This window comes from Sinocyclocheilus anshuiensis, unplaced genomic scaffold (assembly GCF_001515605.1).
Source record: "Sinocyclocheilus anshuiensis isolate Anshui unplaced genomic scaffold, SAMN03320099.WGS_v1.1 scaffold633, whole genome shotgun sequence".
NCBI classification, from domain to species: domain Eukaryota; kingdom Metazoa; phylum Chordata; class Actinopteri; order Cypriniformes; family Cyprinidae; genus Sinocyclocheilus; species Sinocyclocheilus anshuiensis.
The window spans coordinates 199,711-209,686 of NW_015539860.1; the positions used below are offsets into that span (position 1 = coordinate 199,711).

The window sequence follows — 9,976 nt, forward strand, 5'->3', positions numbered from 1 at the left end:
ATATATATATATACACTTCCTATTGCAGGAAGTGGAAATCTTGACTGTATGAAGGACATCATGGATTTTTTTCATAAAATGGTGTTCTCAGGAAGCAATATGTCTTGGAGGCCAAGGGGGATATACTGTATATATGTATGTATCAGTCAGGTCCTGACAGAAACTGTCACTGCTACTGCAATTAGTAGTGCAATGAAAAATGCAGAAATGTACACCATTTAGCCTTGCTTTGGACTTCCTTTTTTATCTCAGTAGTTGGGACACACTGTGTGATTTGATGTTTGCCAGTATCGCACTAGTATTGGAATGGGTCCAGATCTCTGCTGTCAGTCAGCTGCCTCAGCTATTTGGAAATGCCATGAAGAAATTCATTGCAGGCGAACCTACAAAAATAAACATTGCTGACATATCTTGAAACAACAGAACACAGACCAAACTGCATGACTGCTAATCGTTAAAGGGGCTTTCTTCCTTCAAGCTCTTAGCTCTGAAGATGTTGTGTTAGATTTGGTGTTACTCCTGCATTTACAGATGGCATCATTAGTACTGATGTAGTGCGAGTCCTCTGCATCACTACGTCAGCTGCCCAGAATATAATCGTTCTGTTAAGATAGATTTACACTCGCTGCCTAATTATGAGCCATGCTGCTTGACAAATATTTACTAATGAGTATCCAAGCCTGTATCCTGTGTCCCCCATCTCCCATTATCTTTCATCTGCCAGAGCAAAGACTATGTTTAGGTGGGCAGCATCATACATGAATGACAATGAGGATGATGGGAATTATAATCACCCATCCCTCACTCACTCTCTCTCTCTCTGTATCATTTGAGATGTTTTTTTTTTTTTTTACTGAATGTAGCAGAAGATGAGATACTGTCATCCACAGATTGCATCTGTCGCACAGGACTCTGTCATCCTCAGAGACTTGTTCCTAATCTGTATTTCTGACAGATACACACATACAACTTTTCACAAACAGCAAATATACTTCATGAAAAATATTTATGAAAATATATAAATATAAATAGATAAAGTATATAAATTAATTATATATATCATTCAAATTTGACATATATTAAATAATGTTATATATTATTTAAATTATATATTTAAATAAATCTATTAAATATTTATACTACCTCTCTATACATCCAATCACACAAATAATATGATCCTTTAAGCAGATGGTCTGCATTCTTACACCTCCACAGTCACACATATTCTTGTGCTCATACATATGAATATATTAAAATACAAGCGCACACAAACCAAATGCATCTTAGGCTTACTGACATTCGGAGCCAAAGTAAGAGAATGCATTATAGAGGTGCTAATGTCTGCTTCACAATAAAACATCAAAACAGAAACTCATGCAACATAGATTAATGCTGAGACTAACTGCCTTCTCCTCCTCCATTTCTCTCTCAGGTTCATGTGTTCGACCTCAACATTAACAAATATGAGGCTCTTTGCCAGCAAAAAGTGGTATTCCAAGAAGACTCTTGCACATTGAATTCAACCCTGTCCATCCCATCATCATCGTGGGCCATGTCACCAGCCTCAAGCTCTCTCCCAACCTCCAAGGTAGGAGATGCACTCATATTATGCCTCCAATGAAACCACATGCTTAATCGATCAGTGCTGTTTCAATCACTACTGTGCTACATACTTCTTGTGCTGAATTGCTGTATCTGCATCTTTGTGACGGCTTCAGACATGAATTTACAGCACACACAGATCACCACTGCAGTTCAAAGAAAAATCATTTGTTACCAGAGGTATTGAACATCTCAATTTACTGACATTGGATGAGAATGTTTTGGAACCACATTAACATAGCATATTGAGCATAAATTCAAATATCATCGGCTTTGCTAGGCATTAAAACAGTAATTCAAGACATCAATCAGACTGTACTGTGGGACAAATGCTCTTGGAACAAACTGATGCAGAAATAAAAATGATCTGACTAAAGGTCTTTGAAGTTTTGCAGTGATTCCAGGGTAATTGTAGACAAATCTTACAAATTAAACGTTAAGTGTGTTATTGCTTACAGTCGTCCCTCTTTACAATTTTTCGTTGATCAGGTTGATCATTGGCTGAATCAGAGGTTTGAATATACACTTCCAGTTGTCTCTGCACACCAATCTGGGATAAGAGAAAGAATTTCAGCAACCATAAAATTATACATGTCACCTTTCATTTTTAATGTACACTACTTCCGTTGTTTCCATTCTGCATCTAGAGAAACCAACCCACTGACTGATCATGTGTTGATACCTCAGCTTACGGTCAGATATAACAATGGCAATACATAATTCAAATCTCTCACAGACAAGCTGCTGTCTGTCACAGCTCGACTTGTGAAATGTTTAATTTGTTGTTTGGAGATCTCAGTCAGTGCCAGTGCCAGTGCTCAGTGTTGATGTGTTTTGTTAGTGACAGTCATTATATCTGATTGGCTGAAACGGTTCATTCCAATGACACACAGACAGTGTCACAAGTTGAGTTGCACTAATGCTTTTGATTAGAAAGAAGCTGTATTATTGCTGCCATGGCTGTACTTATCTTAAGCAGAGAGAGAGAGTGCAGTGTCTTTTAATATGACTGATGAGAGTCAGCCATGCAACACACTCACTGTCTCCTCGAGTAATTAATCACCAGCTTTCCACAACCTAATGTCATTATTGCCTCTGAAAGAGCACACTTACTCCCCCGATGCAGTGGCTGATCTTAGATAAATGAATTTAAAACTGACATAGATTTCTGTTTTGTCATCAAGAGGATGATTTGCATCTTATATTAGTTTATTTAAAAGTGAAGTGTAAATTTCTGCACAAAACTGAACTGCAAAAATAATTATTGTTTCAAAAAAAGTTTTTTTCAATTGTTTGGACAAACTAGTGAATTTTGTATTGTGAGTGGACACTGATGAACACTGTCATGGTGTCCATTTTAGTGAACATGGGGAAAACATCTACTAAAAATTAGTTGACAAATATATTTTTTTAGAAGACTCATTTCCACATTGGAGAAGAACAAATATGGCTCTGTATGTTTTTTTTTGCTCGGTGGAAAAACAGACAGGACTGAAAGGGTTGATCAAACAGATATGGGCCAATGCAGAAATTGTCAGAACTGCTAAATCAACCTATACTGCGTTTCCCAAAAACACTGTAAGCCTGAGTAAATTGTAGTGACCATTGATGCCAATGGTTTCTGTGAACATCCTGGGCTTACAATGCTTTTGGGAAACTCCACCTGGACTGATATATTGCCAGTTCTGAAGGCAAAACAGAACCATTTACATCGTTTGGGAAGTCATCCTTTTAACAGATTATTTATAGTTGTCTCTGGCTATTTAAAACGAGGTAGGAGAAATTATTTTTTAAATACTTATTTTCATTTTATATATACAATTATTTAAATTATTTGATCAAATGTTTTTCCGTTAGCAAAATCCAATACTTAAAAATAGTATCACAAAATAAAGGAAACAAAAACAACTTTTATAATACAGATTTTTATGAAGGACTGTGATGACATTGATTATTTAAGGCACTTGACCTTTGCAGGATTCCAGTTGTGCTAATGTGAGTATAGGTCAATGCTGGTTGAAGCCAGACATGTATACCTTTCTACAAGCTCTATGTTAAAGCAATGGCTGTGGAACCCATGGGGTGGCGTCTGAGACTAAAAACAGCATGTTCCAAACTCAATAGAAATGGTCAGCTGCTTTCCAGGTGAGGACACTACACCAACACACACATATCTCACCTCCCAGGAACCTTCAAAATGCTTTCTCCTTCCACCATGTCTCTCTGTGCCTGTGACTCATCAATCACAGTATCCATATTAATCCTGTAGCTAGCTCTCTTTTACAGACTGTTTTATATTCACTGCATAAATAGTCGGGTCAGTATTCTTTCCTGAGCTCTCAGTTTGCCATCTCAGCTGCTGATTTATTTTCTAATCTACTTCGTTCCACAAGTCTCAACAGTCAGCAACTTCTCAGAGAACTCTGCTGTTTTTAAGTTACAGGGGCACTGAATAAACTTTAATTGCACAACACTGACCGCAATTACAATAAACATTAGAAGTCCTCTTGGAAAAGGAGCCACTTAATAGCAGTAAAATCTTCCTCTTCACTTACATAAGAACTCTGCTGATATACAATCATCTGCTACATATGCCGCAGCCATTAGAAAATGAGACTCTGCATAACTTCTAACACGGTATTTATGCATGTGTGAGTGTATCTACTGTAAATACAGTACATAGGGCATCCCAAGTATGTTGCACGATATACCGGTACAAAAAGGCATCACGATACCCTGCTTGTAAAAACGGTATGATTCCTCATTTTACTAGTATCGGTACTTTAAGAATGCCAAACTTTATATATCCACACAGTGCAGGACTGTTGAAACCTATTGACAATTTGGAGAGAATAAGAAACATGCATGAATGAGAAAATAAAGTGTGGGAAGTGTAATAAACCTCAAAAAAGAACTCTTTACCAACTTATTTTTCTTCAACAGTCAAATACACACACAATTATATTAATATACCTGTCTTGGCTTATGACTTAAGTGAACGTAAACAGTTGAAGAAATGGAAGAAATGGCATTAAAGTGACAGCAGACTAATATTCCTACTGCTTTCTATATCTATAATGTTAATCAAACAACAAAAGAAAAAGGTGAAAATCACTCACTGATCTTGAATGACTAACTTTAAAAGTATCTTTAATCAGAATCAATCAATGTATATTTAATTCACACAGTGAAGACTATGCAGGCCTTTACTTTTACATGTTGGTTACTTTATTCAACTTATGTATTAATTCTTACTTGAATGCTTACTTGAACGTAAAAAACACTTTATTTAATTTGTGTCTGTTTTATTGTATTAGTCCTTTTGTTTGTTACTTGCATCTATGTTCTTATTATTAATAACAAAGATAAAACAACAAAAATAACTATAGCATGATAAAAAAATTTCATAAAACAAAACTACTCATATCGTGAAATAAGGTTTAAGTCATAGTTCCCAACCCTAGCTCATACCCTCAAATATAAGTCAAATGAGTGATTTATTTTGTGACAAGTGAACTTTTTCAAGGAGTTTGACGGGTCATTTGAGATCAGTAGTAACTATTTACAGCCTTTTGACTTTATCCTTTTAGCTCCTTTTAACTTACCACTGTTGCAAAGGCCTCTATATACCTGTAGGCTCAGCGGTATCATAGACTGATTGTTGCTCACCATAGGCCTGTGTGGTGGCACTGGCATGTGATTTTTAATTTTAAGGGAGAGGAAATGCTCAGAAAGCAGTGCAGGCACACACTGGTCAAGTGAGAGATTTCAGGGATTTTTTAATTGGTAGATAAAATAATGAACTTTAAGTATAACTATAATTTGTGCTTCATCTATTATTCACTTACCTTTTCTGTTGTTTTAGTATTATCGATATATTTTAGTCAGGTATTGTATCAAAGAATGGAATGTAAGAATGGACATGGCCATATGTAACTAGAATGTGGGTGACTTTCGGTGTCATTTGCTTCCATTTATTTTAGCTGTACAAAAAAACTCTGTTATGCTGCCTAATAATGCAAATTGGCATTTGTTATATTATTTTAATATATTATTGTAATCATAAACACACTAGTTTGTAGCGCAAATAGTTTCACCGTTTACCACACTTTGTTATTATTATAGTTTTTACCTATCATGGCTAATGAATCGTAAGTCTTGCACATTCACAGAAAAATAGCTTACATCCGCATGGCAAAATAAGGTAGATAAGGGTGGACATGTTTAAAGCGAATGAGGTCAATAAAGAGGTCTGAAGGTCTTTTTTGCTGCAGATATTTTCTTCTGTTGAAGTGACAGAAACTAAGACAAAGACTAGCATGAAGACATTCTCTGGAGCAAAAAAAAAAGATTTTACAGAGGGAAAACAACATCCAGTTTATCAGAAATGTTTAAGTACCTTTGATTGACATTCTCACACCCAAATTTATTTCCCTAACAGCCCTCCCTGGTTAGAATTTGATGGATTCTACGAATAGCTGTAACTTTGAGCTACTTATTGGAGCTCATTGAAGATCCCTCCACTGCAGCTCTGTGGAAATCTGAACATTAGCATTCTGCTGAGCAAATTTAGCAGATGTTCTCAGAGTGATTACCAGACGCACATTTACTTAAAATTTTGCATGATGAATGACAGGAACTGGAGAATGTTTAATTAGTGGCAGTGAATATTTCTGCTGAGAAGTTCATCTGGTCTGGTTTAGTTCATTACGACGCTGGCATGGTCAGTAACCATAGCAATCTTTGATTATTCTCCCCCCGAGGAAGCAATGTGTCACTGTAATCGTATCAGACAAATGTCATGGAAGATTAGAGTGAGTTTCTGACGGTTTTGGTCCACCACAGCACAGAGGAAATAACGCCTTGCTAACACCTCTCTCATTACCTCTGCTGGTCGAGATAGAAACGTCTAAATGGGAGCTTCACACTGAGAAGTGTTTGTGATTGTTAGTGACACCCCTAGGTCAGTCCTCTCACTACCAGCAGCTGACTCATCTCGTCCTTTTCATTTCTCTCTTTGGCTCCACAGGAGAAGAAGGGTCAGGAGTTGCTGAAGGGGCCGGAGGTGGAAATAGCAAAGATGGTGCAACTGTTGAGCTCACTGAGATAGCCTGGAAACAACCAGCAGAACTGAGTAAGACCAGAACGACAAATACTACAAATTCACTACAAACATTAAAATATACAGTGAGTATAAAAAGTCAACACACCCGTTAAAATTGCTAGATTTTTGAGATGTAAAAAAATGAATCCAGGTTCATTCATGTCAGATCTTTTTCCACCTTGAATGTAATATTGAAACCAACAAAATTAATGTAACAGACAAACAGAAACTTTAAAGATTTCTTTCTCCTTTTAATACAGCAGCCAGAGTCTATCACCTTAGCACATCTTGATTTGTCAATTTTTTTTCACTCTTTCTTGCAAAAGAGCTCCAGACTGATTATATTGTTATTTATTTATTAGATTTAGGTATGGGCTCTGACTGGCCTTTACCAAATGTGGTTCTTTTTTCTGAAGCCATATGTTTGTTGACTTAAATTTGCTTTTGAGTTTGTTATTGTGTTGGAACATGAAATTGCACTTTATCTTAAAGGAACACGCCACTATTTTTGAAAAAAAAAAAGGCTCATTTTCCAACTCTCCTAGAGTTAAACAGTTGAGTTTTACCATTTTCGAATCCATTCAGCCGATTTCCGGGTCTGGCGGTAGCACTTTTAGCTGTAGCTTAGCATAGATCATTGAATCTGATTAGACCGTTAGCATGTCGCTCAAAAATAACCAAAGATTTTCTATATTTTTCCTATTTAAAACTTGACTCTTCTGTAGTTACATCATGTACTAAGACCGACAGAAAATGAAAAGTTGCAATTTTCTAGGCCGATATGGCTAGGAACTATACTCTCATTCCGGCGTAATAATCAATGAACTTTGCTGCCATACCATGGGTGCAGCAGGTGCAATGATATTACACAGCGCCTGAAAATAGTCCCCAGCACGCTCCCTGTGCAAGCAGGTGGTCACCTTGGTTATGTTGATGGAAGTTAGCCTATTTTCAGGCGCTGCGTAATATCATATTACTATTTGAATAATATCATATTACATATTATGATTAAAATCATTAAATACTATTTGAACTATCGATCTCAAAGATGCTAATCAGCACATGGTTAGCTAGCACAGTTCTGAACAGTTGTACACACATAAAAATTAAATGATATGGAATAACCCAAAAAAGTGTGCTTAATTGCAGAAAAAAAGGTGTTCGGTTACACCTGTGGGAGTTACACAGATTTTTCAGAATTTTTTTTTTTTTAACTTCACTTTTTAAAAGAATCAAAAATATATTTTTAAAAACAACAATGGAGAAAAAACAATATCTTTCAATATAATTTTCATACATTTAAATGTAGGGGTTAGGGTTCGGGACAGACACCTCCGAACTGAAGGTACCCAATAAATTATGATTTTATATATATTAAGCTTACTAATATTTTAAATATTATTGTGGGTTTCATTAGAGAATAGAAGGATCTTAGTAAACATCTAAGATTTGAATACACTTAAATGCTTTTTAAATGTGTTTTTTGGTTGTGGGACAGCCGTTTGGACCAATTCTGTAGAAAGGCCCATATACTGTATATATATATTCCTCAGGTCCAGTATTTAAATTATTGTCTAGAAATGTGACAGCAATCAAGATTAGTCTTACAGCATGGCTATAAGGTAGGTCATAACTTTACAAGATGTTAAAAAAAGACCACGATTTGTATGGATATTTCAATGTATTTATTAAACGCTCATAATCTTTATTTACCATTTAATTTTCTCTGATATTCTCAAGAAAAGAAAAGATGCTAGCATGTTATTAGTGTACCAGTCCCTCTGGCCCATTGCACAAGCAAACAACCACAATAAAACATGCATTTTGTATTCAAATTCCTCTTTCAGACACAAAGCAGCACAATTCAGCTCTTATTAAAATGTAATTCTTGCACTTGAGCTTTTATTTGTTTGCATGTTAATTAGCATAACACTGATTGCTAGCTGGTTAGCTGCAGGTGTGGGGTTTCTCTGACACCGTCAGGCACTACTGAACGACTCAAAAGAGGGCATTGAGAGTCTCTTTACCTTTACATAAAACACCAGGCAGAGTGGTACAGTATAAGAGAGCTCAGGTACTCGTCCTCGAGTGTTTTTACATGACGCCTCAGTTACGCAGGTCTCTATGAATAGCATAGAAACATCTACGAAATCATGTTTTCAAAACACTATTAATTCATGACAAACCATGTCACCAAATCTGTGGTTGATCGCTGCAGACAGTACAAAATATAAACAGTGTTCCGTGTCCAATTTTTTCCCTCACGCCGTAAGCAAGTACCTCTGCTCGTTCCTCTGATGTGCGTTCTCTAGAGTCAGCACCGGGACGCTCTCCTGTCTGGAGGGAACCTTGCATGCTTTGCAGAGAATCAGTATCAGAACCAGTATGAGAACAGCTACCAGGATGTTGCATGCTATGGCCACCAATGCAGCGGTGGACAGTCCCGTAGTAGAGATGGAGTCTTCAGGGCCGCATAGCTGCATCGCTGACACAGAGACAGCCTCCTTCCCTCAGACCAGCTGTCAGCCCCAGAAGACACCGCTCTGATCTGTGACCTGTGAAGCTCAGCACTTCAAAGCCCCGCTGTTGATGTCATCATCACTCTGCTGTCATTATTTGTCACCCAGGGGTCCTCCTGATCGTCTGATCCTGTGTGAACAAGTGCATCCTACTTTTCACATCTCTTATGTTTACATATCAAGGACACACTGTGTTCCGGTGTTAGAGGAAGAATTTAAAACTGGATGATGGATCAAGAGTGAAGACTGATCTTTTTTTTTTTTTTGGTCTTAGGAGCTCTTACTTTAAACGACTGTACAACATCGCTGTCGTTCACTGCTGGACTTCTTTTTTCGTTGGCTCAGCTTTGTTCTGAGACGTAGGTGGATTTGGACAGCAGGGTGGCTTTCTTTTGGATGAGGTCTTGAATGCAGTCGCCACCATTAATCTTAGGCTTTCTTTCCTATGTGACAGAGAGAAGGGGCATATTTAAACAGGTATCACAATACTGTATTTCATAAAATCTGCAGGATGAAACTGGATTGTGTGCCACACAATGTCGTCAGCTTTTTAATTTTGTTCCAGTTTTCTATTATAGGTGCCAGAAGCTCAGTGGCATTATTCACAGAGGAGTCAGTGGTGTGAGAAAGGAACTGCCTTAAAATCCCATTCTTTTCCTGGTGTGCTCAATGAAGCCTTCACAAGCCTCTGCCTGGTTACTGTCTGTCTCTGAAACTCCCCTCTGAATGCACAATGGATCTGGCATTGCTT

General features: G+C 37.2%; 1 pseudogene; it reads left to right on the forward strand.

Annotated features, from left to right (window-relative positions):
- LOC107684915 (dynein intermediate chain 1, axonemal-like) overlaps positions 1-6,712 on the forward strand; it is a 15,286-nt pseudogene extending 8,574 nt beyond the window's left edge.
- The last annotated feature ends 3,264 nt before the right edge of the window (positions 6,713-9,976 follow it).